General features: G+C 37.6%; 1 long non-coding RNA gene across 4 annotated transcripts; it reads right to left on the bottom strand.

The window, feature by feature from the left end:
• Positions 1–5,850: 5,850 nt before the first annotated feature.
• LOC122241195 lies at positions 5,851–16,533 on the bottom strand. Of its 4 annotated transcripts, XR_006221222.1 has the most exons (5): positions 16,434–16,533; positions 12,692–12,791; positions 10,019–10,066; positions 7,749–7,903; positions 5,851–6,313 (listed from the first exon to the last, which is right to left on the bottom strand). It is a non-coding gene; the product is annotated as an uncharacterized LOC122241195 (long non-coding RNA). The 4 variants fall into 4 exon arrangements; XR_006221225.1 differs by lacking the exon at positions 7,749–7,903; XR_006221223.1 differs by lacking the exons at positions 7,749–7,903; positions 12,692–12,791.
• Between the last annotated feature and the right edge of the window lie 4,530 nt (positions 16,534–21,063).

Raw genomic sequence — 21,063 nt, 5'->3', positions numbered from 1 at the left:
ATTAGTCCTTAAGAGAAAACAGTTCTTATGATGGCCTCTTTGGGAGCTTCTGATCTTCAAACAAGAATTATATGCCCAGATATGTGCTGTACTTCCTGTCTGGGCCTAGCATGTGACCCATGGAGCACAGCACCGTCCCCAGCTGCTTTGCCACCTGTGAATATGAGTGCTGTGGTTGTATGCTACTGAGTTGTAGGGTATTTGTTAGGCTACGTTATTAGGGCAACAGATAATTATTATAGCTGGTTACTACTAGCACTTACTGAGAAATCTTTTGGGGACTACAAGACCTAAATGGGCCTGCTGACTCCTTCTCCCCAATCTAGTCTTTGGAGAGAACACTGGAGGGAAATTTTGAGTCTCCAGAGTAGAACATAGTACCCAGACCACTTATCCTGTTGCGGAGCAAGAGGTAAAGGAAAAAAAAAAAAGACCAAATATCCCTGGTTTAGAAGTTGAAGTAATTGAAAGCCACTGAATTGAGAAAAAACACCAGGTAAAACATCAGGTTACCCTCTGGGGGGAGGAATGAAGGGGGTGAAGCAAGCAGCTGTTAGTGTTCAGGGACCATCCTTCTTTTTGGAAACTAGATAATTAAGAGTTGAAAGGTGTACAACACACACATGCATTTTGTGTCCTTAATACACTGGACTTGACTATTAAGCCTATGGCCAAGCAGGCTGTGGCTATGCACCTGGGAGATGAAAGTCAGCAGTTTATAGGCAGTCTTGCTTTTAGCAGGGTTCAGGACATACTACCCCCAAATATGGCACTTTGGCATAATGAATACTTCAAGCTGAAGGAATCTGGAAAATGGCAGGTGCCAGAAAGATTTTTCTGACCTTCTCCTGAAGCAAGTCATAAGCTCCTTGTGTGAGAGATGTCCTCCTTATACCTGGAGGAAGGGAACATCCTTATCTCTGAGGATGGAGGGGTCCCAAGAGGAAGGGGCAGGCCTTGCTGTTTCCCCAGTTTACTACCCTTAGCTCAGACCCCTTTTCATCCTACCACATTTTTTCACAACTCTCCGCTCTTCATCAAACCAGCATAAAAACAGTTTTCTTCAGGGCTTCATTTCCTTAGGAAGTCTCTCCTGTTGCACAAAACTTACATTAAATAAATATGTATGCTCTTCTCTTGTTAATCTGTCTTTTAGTATAGGGCCCCTAGCTATGCACTTAGAAGGGTACAGGAAAAATATATTTCTCCTTTCTTATACTTTCATCATCATATAACCATTCCCCTGCATGTAACCACTGCCCTTCCCTTAATCTTTCTGGTGGGCAGTAGAAGTTTTGTACAGAATGACTCTAAAATGAGTCACTAGTTGACATTATTACTCTGAACCCAAGGTAATGCTGTGCTCAAAGCCAAGAAGCGTTTCTTTATGTCGTATTTCAGATTATAACTACCCATCTGATCCAATGTGGTAATGAAATTAAGATATTCCAATAATAAAGAAAACATCCCAGAGATGCTGCAAAATTTCTACTATAAACCCTGTCATTTTACCAAATTCCCAGGGAGAAAATACCTCTGAACTTGGAATCTTTTTAAGTCCAAAGTTAAAGTCAAAAATAAATCCATGTCTGATATAAAAGTCTCTTGTCGAATGAATAAAATATTCAAAGAAATAAAAGTCTTTAATCCATCCTCTAAAGTGCCCTATTTTGCTCAGGATCAGCTGGGGAAGTTTTCCACATTGGGTGGAGCTGGGGTCCCCTCAGCTGCTGAGTTAATGGAATGAGTGATTATTTCAGGGCCTCAGAGGCAACTATATAGTCCCTGACCTTAGTATAAAGAAGCCCAAATATTTCTTTTTTTTAAAATTTTTTTTAATGTTTGTTTATATTTGAGAGAGAGAGAGAGCAAGTGGGGGAGGGGCAGAAAGAGAGGGAGACACAGAATCTGAAGCAGGCTCCAGGCTCTGAGATGGCAGCACACAGCCCGATGTGGGGCTCAAACCCACAAACTGTGAGATCATGATCTGGGCCGAAGTCAGACATCCAACCAACTGAACTATCCAGGTGCCCCAAGAAGCCCAAATATTTCAAAGTGTATGCATCAGATTTTATAACTGTGCTCCTACACTGAAGATTTAAAAATGACTGACTCCAGGAGTCCCTGAAGGAACTCTCCAGGCAGCACTGTGACACTCTCTGCTTTTTTTCAGGGTGATCATAACATCAGCACAGGCTCGATGGTGTCTGGGCAAAGCGGGGTGGATGAAGGAAAATTCTGATGTTAGCCTTATTCTGTATGTGTTTGCCAGAGTCAATGACCAGTGACCTAAAATTTATTTGGGAAAAATCTCCTAGAAAGAGTTTCATTTGGGCAGTTATCATCTTTTAGAAAAAAGTCTTCTTTTGTGCAAAATCCTTTAATTTCCATTTTGCCTTTGAACACTGAGTTTCTGGCACCATCAAGATGTGTGGATGCTGAGTTCTATCTATACAATCTCTTGTGAGCATTGGTGGTCCTATGGCATTGTGGCCATTACCCTGCCTTTTGCCATGGACTTGCTTAAACCTACAAAATTATCTATTAGGAAGGTTTTCTCTTCATTCCTACATTTGGTCAAATGGAGAAATCCTCTCCATGGATCCTTGAACTGTAGCTGCTACGAATGCTTCTGAAGCTTGTATCCCCAAGGGCTGAGAAGGCCCAATACCTCTACCCCAGGCTCCACTAGGTTATATAAAAATTGGAATTGAGAAACCTAAAGCCATGGTGAGAGCTGACATAATTAAAGAATCCAGACCAATTAGAGACCACAGAGCAAGACGTGACTCTGGAGCCTCTAAACCAGTCGCATAGACCCAAGATTTTTCCCTGCACAGGGCCACAGATGCAGAATAGGATCTGAGCAGTTTTCTAACATTGCCTCTCTAGGCCCAGCACTAGCAATTTAAAGCCAGAAATTCACTGGTTCACAGGGATATCTGCCAGCTTGCAGTTAAAAGTAGCAAATATTATGCTGCCTATCAATCCATGAAAACAGTTGAATCCCAAATCAGCCTACCCTGCAACGCCAGGCCAAGCTGTCCCCACGTATCTCAGAATCAAGCTGCAACATCCAAGGCCTGTGAAGCCTTCCTTCTGTTTGGTTAAGGCCACTTACCTCTGGGGTAACCTCTAAAGGCACCAAGGTCAGAAGCCTGCATGGCTCAGGTGCTTAATGTTTATGTCTTAAAGCTATTGGCTCAGGCTGTCGCCATTAACAGCCATGGGTACACCTGTAAAGAATATAGTGAGCTACATACCAGCACCACCTACTAGGGTCAGAGACCCAAATAGTCTACACTTAGTCAAGCAACAGCAAAGCTTGAAGACACCCACTCTAACTAGACTAGAAGTCTGCCTTTTTTTCTTTTTAAAGCTAAATGCCAAGCCTTGTTGATCTTTCAGAGATTTGGCCCATGTACCAAAACACTGCTTATTTATGAGACCACAGTGGGTTTTCTACCACTGAACACCACACCACCTTCCCACATTGCCTCAAATCAGAAAACCTTATCCCAGAAAGCCTCGCCAGACAGCATATGCCTGCTGGAGGGACATAGTGTTTAGTACAAGTTCACTGTGTATTGAGGGTAGACCAGAGGCATGCTCTCTGCAGACAAGCCAGTCCTGGGCGGGGAGGGAGAGAGAAATGGGCAGAGCTAAACCCAGTTCTTCCTGCCCAACCCACTGATGGTGGAGAGGAGTTGCCTTGAGCAGAGTTCTTGGGAAGTCCAGAAGGAAGGGAAGAATAATTATGGTGGAAGAATCTAAAGATGTTTATTTTTTTCCTAGCATCCTTTGTTAAAAAAATTACTTTCTTCCACTGAGTGGATGTACAATTTCTTCCATTGCTAAATTTACATATATTCATGGACCTGTGGTTGTTTATTCATTCACTAATTCCAAACCAGTTAAATTACAGAAGTGTTAAGTACTTATTTTTAAATATTTAACTAGGTCTGTCTCCCCTCTTGCTCTTTTCCTCACATTGTTTTAATGATTTTTAATATGTTAATTTCCCCAGATTAAAAAATATCACTCAGTGTTTGAAATCACATTATAGATTTGGCATGGAATTCTAGTACAATGATCAGACATTTTATACCATTTACTTATTTGTATTTTTTTCTTGCAACTTCTAGGTTTTAAAAATCCAAAAGAGCGAGGAACACTTATTTTCACATCTGCATTTCATACAACAGTTTTTACATATGTTAAGTGATGGGAACAATAAGCTTTTTACAAATACATGATTCTTTTTACATCAATGCCCTTTTTACAAAAGAAAGAAAGAGAGAGAGAGAGAAAGAAAGAAAGAAAGAAAGAAAGCAAGCAAGCAAGAAAGAAAGAATCCTCTACCTGGATTCTCTTTTCACACCTTGTCTTTTGCTATATTCTGTTTATTTGTCCAAACCCACCTAAAACATTGCCTCCTGTGGAAAGCCTACACTATACCTGCCCAGTCAGAGTCTCAGTCTCTCCTCTATATCTCTGTGTTACTACCTGTAAGTCTCTATTATGTCCTTTATCATCTTTTACTGTGTATATATTTATCTCTTCTAGACTAAGTTAGACTTCTTGATAGAGGGACTGTGATATTCATCTTTTTTTTTTTTCCACCCAGCATGTTTCCTGATGATATAACATGGTTTTCAATATGTGTTTGGTAAATGAATAAATGCAATGAATGAAAATTGCTTTTGCTTTGTAATATTTATTATAATTGAAAATAATTAAATCATATTTGGCGTAATTCTTTTTTTTTTTTTTTAATGAATGCCTTCCCCATTAGATAGCACACTTCACAGTCAGAGACCATGACGGTGTTGTTTACCATTGTATCCTCAGGGTCTGGCATAGAGTGGTTCATTAATAAATATTTATTGAATAAATTAATATTATAAATTAATAATATCATATTAATATTATGATGAGGCTATATAAAATATTCATATGAAAGGTTTGCATAGAGACATTGCTGTACAAATGATCAACAGATATTTCAGGGAAAGAAATACCATTTTATGATGTTTTGAGAAATTAAATTCCTTCTTTTAAAAGTCATCAAGAGACTGTGACCATAGAAGATGTCCTTCAGCAATGTAATATCTTTATTTTGCTCTAAGTCAAATTATGATGGGAAATCTACCCATAAAACATTTATATGGTGCATATAAATAGGCTGTTAGCAAGAGAAACAGCAGCCAACAGGTTTATCCTGTCAACAGAAATTTATTAACATGGCAAATAGATAAAATAACATATAAAATGAACCATAATCCTGCGTCATTTTCATTTCAACGGTCACTTCCAGAAGAAACTTTGCCATCATTGCATTTAAATGTGTATTTACATTCAGAGTTGAATATTTATAGTTTTTTTTTAATAAAGAGGGGTCTGCAGAATCATCAAATATTTTTAAAATGACTTTCCAGGGAAATATATCCAGAGCAGCATACTTTGAAGGGAAAGTAATTCTGAAAATAAAGAAATCACAGGCACTCTGTGAATATGATGGAAAATATATAGATGCCATTATGGAATAACGGACTAGCCATCAGTCATCAGGAAGTTACTATTGCTAACGTATAATACATTGTACTTAATACATGATCACATATATTATCCTTGTATGATTAACTGCAAGCATAGATTGTAATACTAATATCCCAGTAAACATTTAATTTGAAATAAACCTTTCTAGATCCTATTAAGAATAAATTTGAACACTAAATTGTAAGTCCTCTTTGGAAAACTTAGTTAAGATTCATTAATACTAATAATAGCTAATATTTATTGAGAAATCACTGTGCATCAGGCATTGTTCAAATCAATTTACACACGTTACCCAGTTATTTGGTCTTTATTATGACCTATGCAGAAGTGCTGCTATTATTACCCTCTGATTAGAAAGGGGTCTAAGGCTCACATTAATCCACGTATGACAAGGCCTGTGTTACTAAAGTCAGCAAGTGGCAGAGCTGGAGCTTGGAGTCTGTTTTGACTGTCACAGTAGATTTTAACCACCGTGCTCTATTCTGTAAACCAAACTGTTAATGTAAGGAACAGATCTGGCTGAAAACTTGATCCAGAGACGGTTAAAAATACATTTGAATGTGAATACATTTTGGCATGGTATCACTTTATAGCTCTTTGCATTTTTGCATTTTTCATTCTCTCTATTGCCTGATTACTCAGATGATTTTGCTTAGTACATTTAGTTCATCTTCCTGGCCACAGAAGACATTTGATTTTGAGACTCCTCTTCTATCACATCAAAGAGGTCCAAGAGAATAGTAAGTGTTGGAGTCTAGGAGGGAAAATGAAAGGGCCTATGATTAAAAAGACTAGTTGGAAATCCAGCTCAAGTATCACTTTAAGGCTCTAAATAACGTCTGTGTCTATATCTATATATGTATCTATCAACAATTCCATCTAAATTGGGATTTAGTGTAGACCTCATTTAGTTTTGATAATGGTAGCAATTTTTTGTATGCAGATACCTCAATTTGGGATTACAGAAAATGGAACTGATTTAGAGGACACATAGGCGTTTTGTGATCTGGATTAGGAGACATCTGGTAGGGAGCAACTGAATAAAAGCACTATAATAAGAAAAGCAAGTATAATTTGAGATACAGAGCTTTATAATAGAAAAGGCCTATGCTTTGGTGTCGGGATGACCTAAATAAAAATCTCAGAGCTTCTATTTAATAACTCTAACCTCTGGGAAACACCCTAACCATTCTGCTTTACTTTTTGCCTATAGAGTGGTGGGAAGAGCAGAACATTCCTTCTCTACTAGGAAGAGTTTATGGAGTGTTGAAATGTAGTTCATTTAAATTTTTGTACCTTAACTTTCTTTTTTTTAATTTTTTTTAACATTTATTTATTTTTGAGACAGAGAGAGAGAGAGCATGAACAGGGGAGGGTCAGAGAAAGAGGGAGACACAGAATCTGAAACAGGCTCCAGGCTCTGAGCTGTCAGCACAGAGCCCGACGCGGGGCTCGAACCCACAGACCGCGAGATCATGACCTGAGCCGAAGTCGGACACTTAACCGACTGAGGGACCCAGGTGGCCCTGTACCTTAACTTTCTGACAGAGGTAGAAACTATGATTTTTGTAGTTCACTGTGTTTTTTTTCTTTTGAATTGTCCTTTCTGCTCTTAAGCCCATGAAATGATTTTCATTTTCAATATTGTATTTTTCAGTTGTAGAATTTTCATTTATTATTTTGCATTGTTAATTTTTTTTGCTAAAATTCTCTATGTATTCATGCTTATTGTTCACCTTTTCCACTTAACACATGAACATATTTATAGTAGTTATTTTAAAGTTGTTGTCTGTTGTTTCTAATCTCTGGAATATCTTTGGGTCTGCTTCTATTGACCATTCTTTGTTTTGAGAATGGTTCACCTTTTTGTGCTTCTTTGCATGTCTTGTAATTTATATTTGAGATATTGGTACAATAAGCTAACAATAGTAGAGACTGAATAAATGATATTTACCCCAATTGAAGGGTATGCTCCTTCCTGTAATCCATGATTGAACTGAGTTCTGGGACAGGTTACACTTTGGGTAAATTACAAGCCACCACTGGTTCCAAATAATTTGATGACCCAATTAGAATTCTCCCTCAAGTAGTACTTGGGATTTAAGCACCAATAAAAATCTTGAGATGTCTTAGGGCTTGACAGTCATGTTTTTAAGTCACCAAAAGGCTTTCTCTGCACTCTACCCCACCTTTTAGTAGTCCAGAGATCTCTCTGTCCTCCTTCTGTTCTTCAGCCTTTAGTGAGCTCTGCTATGCTTTCAGTGAAGGCTCCATGAACTTGGTGGGATTTCTTTAGACCCTGCTGTTACTTTTTTCAGCCTTTGCCCTGTATACTGGTGAAGATCTCATGAGAAAGAATTGACAGATGAGTACAGACTCTCCCTGTATCTGGAGCTCCTCAAGGTTCTAATCTGCTATGCCAAACTATATGTGGCCTTTAGAAGTTTGGCTATTTTCTCCTTACCCTGTAAATCACACTATGTTGGACTTAACATCTTCTCCCATTGTGTTTCCTGAGATGAACATAATAGGCAATTTCTTCTCTCTTAGGAGGAGCTTATGAAGTTCTGAAATTTAGTTCCATTAATTTTTTTGTGTACTTTACCTCCCTTTTGGTTGTTAAAAAATGATATAAATTTTATAGTTCATCCTTTTTGTTGTTCTGGTTGAAGCAATAAATTCGTGACTTTTCTACATTTTGAGTGAAGAAATCTTACCTTAACCATTCTGAGTCATCTTTGGAAAGAGAATCTTTATGAAGATTTACATATAGCATGCAAAAATCTACTTAATATGGTGTCTGACATTGGTAAGGGCTTGATAAATATTAATGTCCTTTCTCCACTAAGTTGGATATCAAGGGATGCCAAGTAAAAAAAGGAACAGCTGTGTAGGTTTTGCCTGAATAGTATTTGGAAGGGGTTAAATTTGGAAGACAGAGAGGACTGATTGACAGAAAGGAATAATAAAAACTGAGTTTTTATCTGCTTCATTTATTTCTTTCAACCAATATTTATAAAAAGCATTCTTATGGACTGTGCTTATGGTATAGATCATTCTTAAAGAGACTTCTAAACTAGAGATCTTGTGCTCATCTATTATTTAGTCCTATGAATGTATCCATTATATTCCAAAGAAACAAAGATGGTTATTTTCACTTAGGTATTTGTTTAAAAGGAAATGGGAGATGAAGTGGGAGTTGTGGAAACATAACAGAATCTGATAAAGAGAAAACTAAACTAAGGAGCTAAACAAGCACAATGGGTGGCAAATTAAAGGGGAGGAAGACTCTCCACAATCAAGGACAGCAGACAATAGCTGACAGTGTTTGTGTCTCAAGGAAGGAAACGAATTTATAAACACCTTCTTGTTATGTACTAGAAAAGAGCTATAGATCAGTGAGGATTCACGTCAGCGGTCCACACCTGGATGGATGAATTGGCTTACTGAGAAGTGGGGGAAAGATGAAACGGGGAGGCTGCATTGTCAGTTACATCTAATCCTGCCTGCTTTCTCTTGATGGTGTGGATTTGCTCAGACCAAAAAGAGTCTTTTTGTTCAAACTGCTTTTCTCTCTCCGGGATAGCCAGATGGGTGACCCCGATAGGAAGATGAAGTAAACCTTTATGTATTAGGTTGTTGTGGAACGAAAGAATTACATGTCGGTGTGTGTGAATTTCATATCATCCAGCTTCCCCGTGAATACATGATTCACAAAAACCAAAGAAGGACAGGGAAATAAAAAAGCAAAGGAAAAAAAAATAAGAGAGTCTCGCACATTTTATTTGGGTCAGTAACAAACTAAAAGCTCAATGAATTGAAATCCTGTGGGAGTGGGATCAGGACAGAATTTATCCGTTTGCAATCTTGACCTATCAGCTATGAGGTTTCCCAGCTGCAGGCGACATCAGTCTTTGCTCTCCAGAGGCAGCAGCTGGGCTCGCATTGTCCCTTCTACAATTTCCTGCTGGATCTGGGAGCATTTGATTAAAAACAAAACCGAACAAACCTTAAAGTGCATATACTTATATGCACATATACCTTAAAGTGCATAAAGGCCAGATACTTTATTTATCCAAAAGGCACTTTTTTTTTTCATGCGTGAGAGTTATGCTGTGTCATCCTGCGCTACAGCCACTTTATATCCTTTTCCTCCTCCTTAATTTCCTGTAATTCCATGGATGGAAACATTGCATCAGAAGCGTGTATCTCTGTGTAACTCGCTAAAATGGGGAATTAAGAGTCTCTTGATTGCATGATTTTCTTTGCTGAATATCATACCACAAAGGCTCTTTCAATTACACACATCACTTCTAGCTAGTGTGTCTGAGGCAATCACTACTCTAGGAAGCACAAATATGTTTTGAGTGTTTAATTAATTTATAGGCCACTGACCTTGGTAGCTGTTTCATAACTTACCCTCCTCGGTCTACTTAAAACCATACTCCCCTAAACTTACCTGAATCCTGACACATATCACATTGCATTTTAATTGGGAGATGTCAGGCTAGAGAAAAAAGTACATGGGCCTTGTTATTAACGATACCAACTCCGATACTACATGTGTGACATTAGGCAAGTTACTCTAAGATTCATTCCCTTAACTTATAAAATAGATGTAATAATAAGCTTTCTGTTCCAAATTTTTAGGGGAAGGGAGTTAGTGTCAAGCAGAAGTAGATGGCACTACACTGGGCTGTCTTAGGATTTTTCTTTTTTATCTTGTTTCAGATTCCTTCCCATATTAATTCACCAATTTCTAAGCCTTCTTTGGGGCCAAACAAGACGACATAGTCATACTTTCTTTCCAGACAATGTAGCTTATTCATCATTTCTCTGATGCATACCTTCCTTATGCTCTCAGATTGGCTCTGGTTTAAATATTTGATAATCCTCATTTATGGAATTTATAAGAGCAAAAGAGCCAACCACTTGTGATCTGTGAGGCTTGGATGAGGGACACCTAAGAAGACATTCTGCCTTATTTCCCTATTTAGGGTTGTTGGTGGACATTAAATAACCCCTGCTGGTGGCTGTGCATACCAGAGATCCAGAGGGAAGAAGTAATAGAATTTATGAATTTCCAAATAAGCAGATAAAGAAGAATAAAACTTTGCTACCTAAGGAATGTGGTTTCTTCTTAAAGATGAAGGAAAAACAAAATGAAGTAATCACAAATTCAAAAGCCCCAAATTCCATATTTATAGAATCTGATCTACCATTTTAATGAAAAGTGTCTGAAAGGTCTGCCCTATTTCCAGAGAAACTTGGTCTCTTGAGTGAGCACTTGACCAATCTAATATCAACCCCTGTTTGTATGGCAGTATGGTCTGCTTTATCCATTCTGTATTAAATAGTATGTAAAAAGTAAATGATAGTTATTAATTAAGAGAGAAAGAGTCCTTAAAGGAACCAGGATCCTAAATAAACAGTGACTACACCCTTACCAATTTCATGAAGGAGAGATGGAGTGTTCAGGGGAAACAATATTGGCAAAGAAACACTCTACTATTGTCTTAAATTTAGGCCTCTATTCCTATATAGTTCTAGTTCTTCAAAGAATTAAATTTTTTCCCTATGATAGTGTAGGGACCCAACAAGTCAATGGCCTCCTCTGTCTTCCCCAAGTTCTTGCATCTCACCATCCCAACAGCAAGGAAAAAGAAATCCAGAACACACACATCAGAGAGAAAAGAAAAGCATACTGACTTCAACATCTAGAGTGTACTGTCCAAGACTGCTCTCCCTAGGCTTTCCTCTACTGGGCAGTCACAAGCAATCCCAGAGCCCACCTCATTTAACCAGCTGTGACTTTGGAAAAACATCCTGTAAGTTCACAATGAAAGGAAACATACATGGTAATGGCTGGCTGGACCTTTTTCCAAGAAGTAGTGGCATTGGCCTTATTTCCATACCAGCTCCTGGGAAGAACTACATCTAATAAGAAATCTGGGGCCTCGACTTGAATCTACTTCTCCTTTGAAAAAAAAAATCTACAGTGATGTGTATTGTACATCTCCATTTTCTATTCCACATACATATTTCTAACTTTTTTTTATTTCTGTATTCTAGAAGAACAAGGAAATTTTTCTCTCAGTCACTGAACTGCCTTTCTATAGCTTCAGTTCTGCTTTTTATGACCTCAATTGTGAATTTAAATTGTCCATATTTCATCGTAAGTTTCTAACATTTTAAATTAGCCTACTTACATGTGCTTAGCAATCATTCATTAAATTCTAGATTATTTTACTGCCCTGATATTGGATCTTGGCCCATTCTAACTGTGAGATTATATAATTGTGGTAAGCAATTACTTAAAATTTAGTGATGACAAATTGATGTTACTTGTGAAAGTTACAATATCTAATTTTCAATGTATATGAGGACAAAAAGGGGTATAATAACTTATACACCTCCTTGTTACGGTATGATGTTTCTAAAGTACAAGGATACTGAATGAGATAGAAGAATATCTCCAAGAATGTAGACCTCAAAATATAAAAAATACAAAAGAGAGTGATGAGACATGGAAAATCAAATAAAGAGGTTAAATACACATTAAAAGTATTTTCAGTGAAAGACATGGGAGACATTAATCAAATAAATAATATGAGTATTTACCGCAGTTAAGAAAAACCACAAATTTTAAGATTAAAAGTATCAAGCAAGGGTGTCTGGGTGACTCAGTCAGTTATGCATCCAGCTCTTGATTTTGGCTCAGATCATGATCTCACAGTTTGTGGGATCAAGCTCTACATTGGGCTTTGCGCTGACAGTGTGGAGGCTGGAGCCTGCTTGAGATTCTCTTTCTCCCCCTCTCTCTCTCTGCCCCTCCCCCATACTTTCTCCCTCTTGCTCTCGCTCTCTAAAAAAATAAATAAATAAACATTAAATTTTTTTAAGTGTCAAGCAGTATAAATTAAAAAGACCCACACTTAGGCATATAATTCTAATTTTTTTCAAATCAGGAATAATGAGAAGATTCTAAAAACTTAAAAGAATAAAATCAACTACCTACAGAGAAGTGAGAAGTGGGGTTACACTTGTTTTTCAACAACAATACTAGATAATAAAAGACAATGGAACATACTTCATTGAAAAGATTTTAGAATATTAGGAAAATGAAACTTACATAAGAGTGGTCATAAAATTTCTCTACAACACCTTACTTAACTAAACATCAGCAACAAGGAAATGTTTTCAGCTCAATTCCTAATGAAGAATTGGTTTTCCTGTTAAAAGATGGAAAATAAAATCCTTCATTTACTTGCCAGAGAGAGTGTAGCTACATAGATAATATATGGATTGCATCTCAGCCAGAGGTGAACATCACAGCATGCACTCAGAGCATAAGGGAGAAAGACAGTTACTGCTTCATAAGACCCATTACCAGTTAGGTATGAATTAAAATGTTGGTGGAAAGCAGATCTTCTCAGAGAGTTTCTGTATGAAACCCATCATAAAAATGTAAGAAAAGTCATAAAACTTTTAAGCATCTCAAATCAAGGTGACATACCACCATGGTATGGTTAGAAATGAGACAGTGATGGAGCACACAAGAAGAGGAGAAAGAGGGGCACCTGGGTGGCTCAGTCGGTTAAGCAACCGACTTCAGTTCAGGTCTTGATCTCGTAGTTTGTGAGTTTGAGCCCTGCGTTAGACTCTGTGCTGACAACTCAGAGCCTGGACCCTGTGTCAGCTTCTGTGTCTCCCTCTTTCTCTGCCCCTCCCCTGCTTGCACTCTGTCTCTCTCTCTCAAAAATAAACATACCTTAAAACAAAATCAAGATTAGAGCTTGACAAAGAAGAAACTTTTTGTATGTTAATGTTTTCTCTCTCTCTCTCTCTCTCTCTCTCTCTCTCTCTAAAAAGATACAGAATAGGGGCACCTGGGTGGCTCAGCTGGTTAAGCATCCAACTCTTGATTTCAGCTCAGGTCATGATGTCACCATTCATGAGTTTGAGGGGTCTGCGCTGACAGTGTAGAGTCTGCCTGGGATTCTCTCTCTTCCTCTCTCTGTCCCTCCCTTGCTCGCTGTCTCTCTCTGTCTCTCTCTCTCTCTCTCTCTCAAAATAAATAAATAAACTAAAAAAAAGAGAAAATGCAGCATATATAACTACCAGCTAAGTTACTATGGGTTGATGAAAAGACAATTTACTCAAACATTCCCTGAAATTAAACACAATACATTATGACAGTACCCTAGGGCACACAAGGCTATTGTGTTATGGAAGATTTTAATATTTTTGTGAAGTTTTCAATAGAAGCTGTAATCAATAGTCAATGCAGTTATTATTTTAAGGAGGGTGAGTTTATATTTATGCACTGCTTGAGGCACAGAGGGACAATAATGTAAATCAATTAATATGGAATTAGGTATTAAAACAATATATAAAATGGTAATAAAATGTAGAATAACATTGTAGGGATCTCTGGCAACAACAAAATACATTGGTGCAACACAATTATATTAATTTTTCCTTGAAAATATTATATGGATTTTTCCAGTGATATTCATATACCTTAAGAACTCAATAATATTACAAAAGTAGCAATAATGTCTAGTCCCCTCTCAATGTTTTGCACTAATAATGAGTAGATGTAGCAAAGTGAAGCCAAATTTCTGATTGTCCTTAAATATTTCTAATGGGGTGCATTATTTGGTTTGAGAGAAAAATGTAACAGATTTACCTCTCTAATTATGTTTCTGCAAGACTAAATATTAACATTAATTAGCATTCCATTTGCACCCACAAGGAAAATCACTCTAGAATTTAAATTTGCCACAGTTAAGCCATATTCAAATAAAGTAGTTTTTTCTGTGTATATTACTTTCCTTGTGAAAAAATTTTAAAATTTCCCGAGTGAGGGGAAAAAAACTTCCAAAATAACTTACATTTGAATAATTCTTTCAACTTTTCTATAGCTATATAGAAAATTTTTTAAGATTATACAACTGGTTATAGTTCTTAAAAAACCCCTTCAGAAAATCTAATAATCTTTTCATACAACAAAACTGCTACTCAGATACCAGCCAGTCCTAAATCTATATAGCTAAATGATGATTGAATCTCAAATAGCATATGCGATCCCACTCTAACACCCTGGTGGGTGTTATCTAGTGTATTAGCTTGCTGAGGCTGTGTGGTTTAAACAAAATAAATTTATTTTCTCACAGTTCCAGAGGCTAAAAGTCTGAGATCAAACTGTTAGTAAGATTGGTTTCTTCCAAGACCTCTCTTCTTGGCTTGATGGCCATCTTCTCCCTGTGTATTCACATGTTCTGTGTTCTGTGTGTATCTGTTTCCTAATCTCTTCTAACAAGGACATAAATCATATTGGATTAAGGTCTACCTTCATGATCTCATTTTAATTTATTTACCTCTTTAAAAGCCCTATCTCCAAGTATAGTCACATTCTGAGTTATGGGGTGGGTAAGATTTCAACATATGGATTTTGGGAGATACTTCTGAGCTCATAACACCTAGAAAATATAATCTATTTTGCTTATTGCAAAGATCCCAAACATTGTTTCAGTATACAAAAAGGCACAACCCATGTATCTGGTAGGGATCTGAGGATTGGAGTACCAAGTCCCATATCCACAGTGTGTTTGGAATGAATAGCACTTCATAAAGTTCTCTTCATACAGTATTTCATTTGACCCTCAAAACAAACTTTGTGGTAGGTGTTGCTATTACACCCATGAAATGGATGAGAAAATTGAGATTGTGAGGATTCAGTGACTTGCACAAGGTTATGCAGTGATTGACAAAGGCAGAACACAAGCAGAATCCTCAAATCATACCACTTGCATGAAAGTAACTAACCAAAAGTCTTTCTCCCTCCTCCCTTCTCTCCCTTCCTTCCTTCTTTCCTTCTTTCCTTCCCTCCTTCCTTCTTTCTTTCTTCCTTCCTTCCTTCCTTCCTTTTTTCCTTCCTTCCCCCTCTCTTCCTTTTTCTCTTCTTGCCTTTCATTTTTCCTTCTTGTTTTGTTTTGGCTAGTCTATTTAACTGAAAAAAAATTTTTTTTTGCCATAGAGGCAATAAGGATTGGTGTTTAATATATACATATTATATATAAAACCAAATATATATTGTATATATTATATCAAATGAAATTGCCAGTTTTCAACCAACTGTGACCTGCAAAAGCAGCAATTTTACGTGGTTTAATCAAGAAAGAAATAACACACAGTGAACAACACCCACTTTCCTATTTGCATCTCCTTTGAACTCTCTCACTTGAGATTTACCCCCACTTCTGCGTCTCATCTGCCCCCATCCCAAACATAGCTGTTTATCAGCCAGTTGTGCCCTTCATGATAGCAATCTGGGAACAAACTGGAAGGGTTAGGGCAAACATGGCAATATGTATGTTGGAGACTAAATAAGTGAATGGGTTATGAGTAAGAAAACAAAATAATCACTTCAAATAATCGACTTCTTATTTTTCTGTTCCACGAACATTTAAAGTTAGGCATTCCCTTCCCCAAGACAGATAATGTTTCTTTACAAAAGCAAACCAGCAAGCAAACAAAAACAAGAAAAAACAGAAAACAAAACAAACCACAAAAGCACACACCCAAAACCCTTCATCATGACTGTTATTTAATATGCAATTAAATCTGTTAATACTTGTAGTACTTATCTATTACTGTGTAAAAAATTAATCCAAAATTTAGTGGCTTAAGATAATACACAATTATTATCTCACAGATTGGGAGTCCAGAAATCTGGGAGTGGTTTAGCTGGGTAGTTCTGGCTTAGAATGTCTCATTTTGTTGCTGTCAGACTTAGTGGGAGCCACATATAAGTGGGAGCTTATATGAAGGTTGTAGAAGGAAGATCCATTTCCAAATGCTTCACTTACTTCGTTATTGCAGAAGGCCTCAGTTCCTAATTGGCTTGCGGCAGGAGGCCAAATTCCTTGCCACATGAGCCTTTCCTCATAGCATGGTAACCAACTTGGTCCAGACCCAGCATCTAAGAGTAACACGAGGTCATAGTGCTTTTTATGATCTACTCTCAGAGGTCACAAACCATCCCTTCTACTATATTCCACTCACTAGAAATGAGTAGTCAGGGAGGGAAATTAGTCTCAACCTCTTAAAAAGAGGAGCATCAAAGAATTTGTGGGCATGTTTTAAAACTACCGCACTATGTTTATACAGTGCCAAGAAGCACTCAAATGACGAGTCTATGGCTCTCAAATAGTAATTGAAGTTCAGCACAGGAATTTTTAGGCTTTAGCCTTGTAGGTATATGATGGAATCCATTAAATAGGTTAAATAAGCATTAAATACTTCTGCAAAATAATTTACAAAACTGAACATCCCAGCAGAAATTTGCCTTAGTTTATTTAAAAGATCAAGATACTTTGGGGCGCCTGGGTGGCTCAGTTGGTTAAGTGGCCGACTTTAGCTGAGGTCATGATCTTGCAGCCCGTGAGTTCAAGCTCCACGTCAGGCTCTGTGCTGACAGCTTGGGCCTGGAGCCTGCTTCAGATTCTGTGTCTCCCTCTCTCTCTAGCCCTCCCCCGTTTGCGCTCTCTCTCTGTCTTTCAAAAATGAATAAATGTTAAAAAATTTTAAAAAATAAATAAAAAATTTTTAAAAAGATCAAGATACTTTGATTCTAAAGCCTAGTATACGTGATATAACATAGGCCAGTGCTTTGTGGTTAGCTCACCTATAACTGCCATATGGTAGTTCTACTCAGCTTCTGATTTTATTTAAACCTAAAATAATTGATGACTTCAACAAAATTCAAATAAAATTAGCATAAATTTATTAGTTTTATGATGAGTGTCAGTGTGTGATGTAAAAGTTGTCAACCACTCCTCTTTACCTTCTCTTCTGGTCTCCAAGGGAGAGCACCAAGAGCTGAAGGAATAATGTCTTCATTTTGAATGGAAGGCTCTGGTAACTTATACCAAGACTGAAAAATGGTTTAAATGATGCTTGTAATATGCCACTGTGATGCTAATGATTGTTTTCCTTCTAGTTTAGTAAAGATCACGTTTTCTTTTACATCACTCCTTCACTTTACAGTCTAAATTTCATAAAGGGTTACATTATGTTATATTTTGGAGAGGAGAGGGAGATTCACATGGAAATGGCTGCCCTGGGTAATCCTCCTGGCTGGTTGTGCTTGTAGTGTGCTGGCGAGTAAGGGCTATAAGACCTGTGATGGAAGCAATAGTCCCAACCATCAGCCATCAGCTTCTCTCTCTCTTTCTTTCATTCTCCTCTTAAGTTTGGTGGATGCCATTTAATTCGTTTTTTTGTCATTGTCAATTAGGATTGATCTTTCGTGGTAGAACTAATTCACCATCAGCTTCGATTTTCTCCCAGGGTTCCTGTGAAGGTTCTTTGCAGACAGCTCAGAACTCCCTCCCCCAGATGCCTTCAGCCCCCACCAAAGTGAGTCCTCCCTGTTCTGTCTTGCTGCTTGGATTTCCTAGCCTGACAAGGTGGCTTTCTCGAGTGTGGTGCTGGCAAGAAAGCCGTAAGCCATGCAACCTTGTCTCCTTGACTCATAAGCCATCCCTTCCTTGTCAAATAGTGGGAGGGCAGGCTACTTTCCTGCTACCCCTTATCCTCAGCCTTACTGTTTCTTTGTGAGACTGAACATTTCAGAGCAGAATTGAAAAGCATGAGGACCCCCAAAATAAATAAATAATTTGAATATGTATATTTTTCATCACACAGTTTTTTTTTTATCATTATGCTAAGATAAGATTAATGAGATCACTGCATGTCATGAATCTCCACCAATTTAATCCATACAATGAAAACCTTTTAAATTGAGTGTAGTCAGGAGGTGCCTGGGTGGCTCAATCGGCTGAGCGTCCAATTTTGGCTCGGGTCATGATCTCATTGTGTGGTTTCAAGCCCCACGACAGGCTCTGTGCTGACACAGAGCCAGCTTTAGATTCTGTGTCTCCCTCTCTCTCTGCCCCGCCCCTGCTCGCACTCTGTCTCTCATTCTCTCTTTCTCTCTAAAACAAACATGAAAATTTTTTTAAAAAATAAGTAAATAAATTGAATGTAGTCAGAAATGATCTTGAGTGAACAGAACTCTCTACATAAGTAAAATTTTTATAATTGGGAAACAATGTCTTTATTCCATTGAAGTTTCCCTATCTATAATACCCTTGTCTGAAGTTAGGGAATTTTCACGTAACTTGTATTTTTTTTTTTTATCATTTCAACTAAACTACAATGGACATGTTTAAAGTGGAACATTAGAAAGTGGGGCTGGGTGCAGGAATGATTCTTTGTTAGGTGTAGAGCCATCCTATGCACTGCCACACATGCTGTAGCATCCCTGGTCCTTGTCCCTGAAGGTCAAGAAAGGGTCCAACCCATTATGACAACTCAATTCCCATATACTTTTTCCAAATACCTCTTGAAATGAGGCATTCTACTGAAAACTACTGAACTGTGCAGAGCGAGTGGAAGTAATGAGTTGGTTTGGCTCCCCTCAGCAGGGAAGCAGACCCCAACCTCTTATAACAATTCAACTTAGAATATGGGACATATCAACTTTGGGGCTTCCTCATGATACTGCAACCCAGGAAAAAATCACACTTCAGAAAAAATCGCACTTGACCACCACTTCAGCTTTATCCATGGAGGAATGTAGTAATTTAGATATTTCTTCTATCTTCGATGAGTTGTTTATGCACATTTTTTTCTTCCAAGTTTTTAAAGTCAAGTTACTTAACATATATTGTAACACTGGTTTCAGGAGTAGAATGTAGTGGTTCATCACTTACATACAACACTCAGTGCTCATCCCAACAAGTGCCTTCCTTAAGGCCCATCACCCAATTTATCCCTCTCCCACCTCCCTTCCAGTAACCTTCAGTTTGTTCTGTATAGTTAAGAGTCTCTTCTCATTTGCCTCTCTCTCTGTTTTTACCTTATTTTATTTTTCTTTCCCTTCCCCCATGTTCATCTGTTTTGTTTCTTAAATTCCACATATGCGTGAAATCATATGATATTTGTCCTTCTCAGACTGATTTATTTTGCTTAGCATAATGCATTCTAGCTCCATCCACATCCTTGCAAATGGCAAGCTTTCATTCTTTTTTGATGGCTGAGTAATATTCCATTGTATGTATGTAATATATATATACATATATTATGTGTATATATACTCCTTTATCCATTCATCAGTTGATAGGGATTTGGGCTCTTTCCATAATTTGACTATTGTGGATAGTACTGCTATAAACATTGGGGTGCATGTGCCCCTTTGAATCAGCATTTTGGTATCCTTTGTATAAATACCTAGTAGTGCAATTGCTGGGTTAGACGGTAGTTCTGTTTTTTACCTTTTTGAGGAAACTCCATACTGTTTTCCAAAGTAGCTGTACCAGTTCACATTCCCACCAGAAGTGTAAGAGGATTCCCCTTACTCCACATCCTTGCAACATTTGCTGTTTCATGATTTGTTAATTTTAGCCCTTTTGACAGATGTGAGGTGGTATCTCACTGTGGTTTTATTTTGAATTTCCCTGATGATGAGTGATGTTGAGCACCTTTCACGTGTCTATTAGCCATCTGGTTGTCTTCTTTGGAAAAATGTCTATTAATGTCCTCTCCCATTTAACTTGATTATTTTTTGTGTGTTGTGTTTGATAAGTTCTTTATAGATTTTGGATACTAGCAGTTTATCTGATATGTCACTTGCAGATATCTTCTCCAATTCCATAGGTTGCCTTTTAGTTTTGTTGATTGTTACCTTTGCTGTATGCACATTTATTTTTGCATATCATTCTCTGCCAGTAATTCCAAATACACATTTAATTTTGATTCCATAAGGTCTTGACTCTGTAAGTTTTTGCCTTCTTAACTATCTGAAGGAGGTTCAGCTATCTATTATTTTTTAATAAGGATCACAATCAAAATGTATAATAATTCTTCATGAACATTTCCACTGTTTAGATTGATGTACATCTAGTAAGGTAGTTTTCATATTACAAACATTTTATTTTGTAAATTTCCCAAACTAAGTGGTGGGGATAATGTGGAATGTTCTTGGAATTTGAGCTCCAGCTGCAAACCAGAGTTCAGGACCTCTTCCTCCTTCACCATATTCCTGGGGTTAGAGTATCTTGTCAGATTATTGACAAAGATCATCTAAAGAAATGTTTAATATTGTGATGGAATTGGGGAGGAGCATGCACAGAGTTGCAGGAAAGGTGTGGCTATGGTACTTTGTGAACTTCAAGGCACTATTTCCATGGCCATAGTGTCTATCTCTGTGACAGATAGGGTCAGATGTTGGATATTGGATTGTGCCTGCACCAGAGTGGAGGTGAAAGTGTTTGATGATCTCTCAAGCCAGCAGTAACATTTCAAAAAGAAAGATGCTTGTGGATGCCAGGTGCAATACAAGTAAAAGATATTAATGTTTCTAACATTTTAAAGAAATAACTCAGGATGCAAAATGTCAATTCCCAGTAAAAACGAAGTTCTATAATGAGAATT

This window comes from Panthera tigris, chromosome C1, assembly GCF_018350195.1.
Source record: "Panthera tigris isolate Pti1 chromosome C1, P.tigris_Pti1_mat1.1, whole genome shotgun sequence".
In the NCBI taxonomy this organism is placed as follows: Eukaryota; Metazoa; Chordata; class Mammalia; order Carnivora; family Felidae; genus Panthera; species Panthera tigris.
Note: the sequence above shows the minus strand (reverse complement) of the source record. Positions and strands in the feature narration are given on the sequence as shown.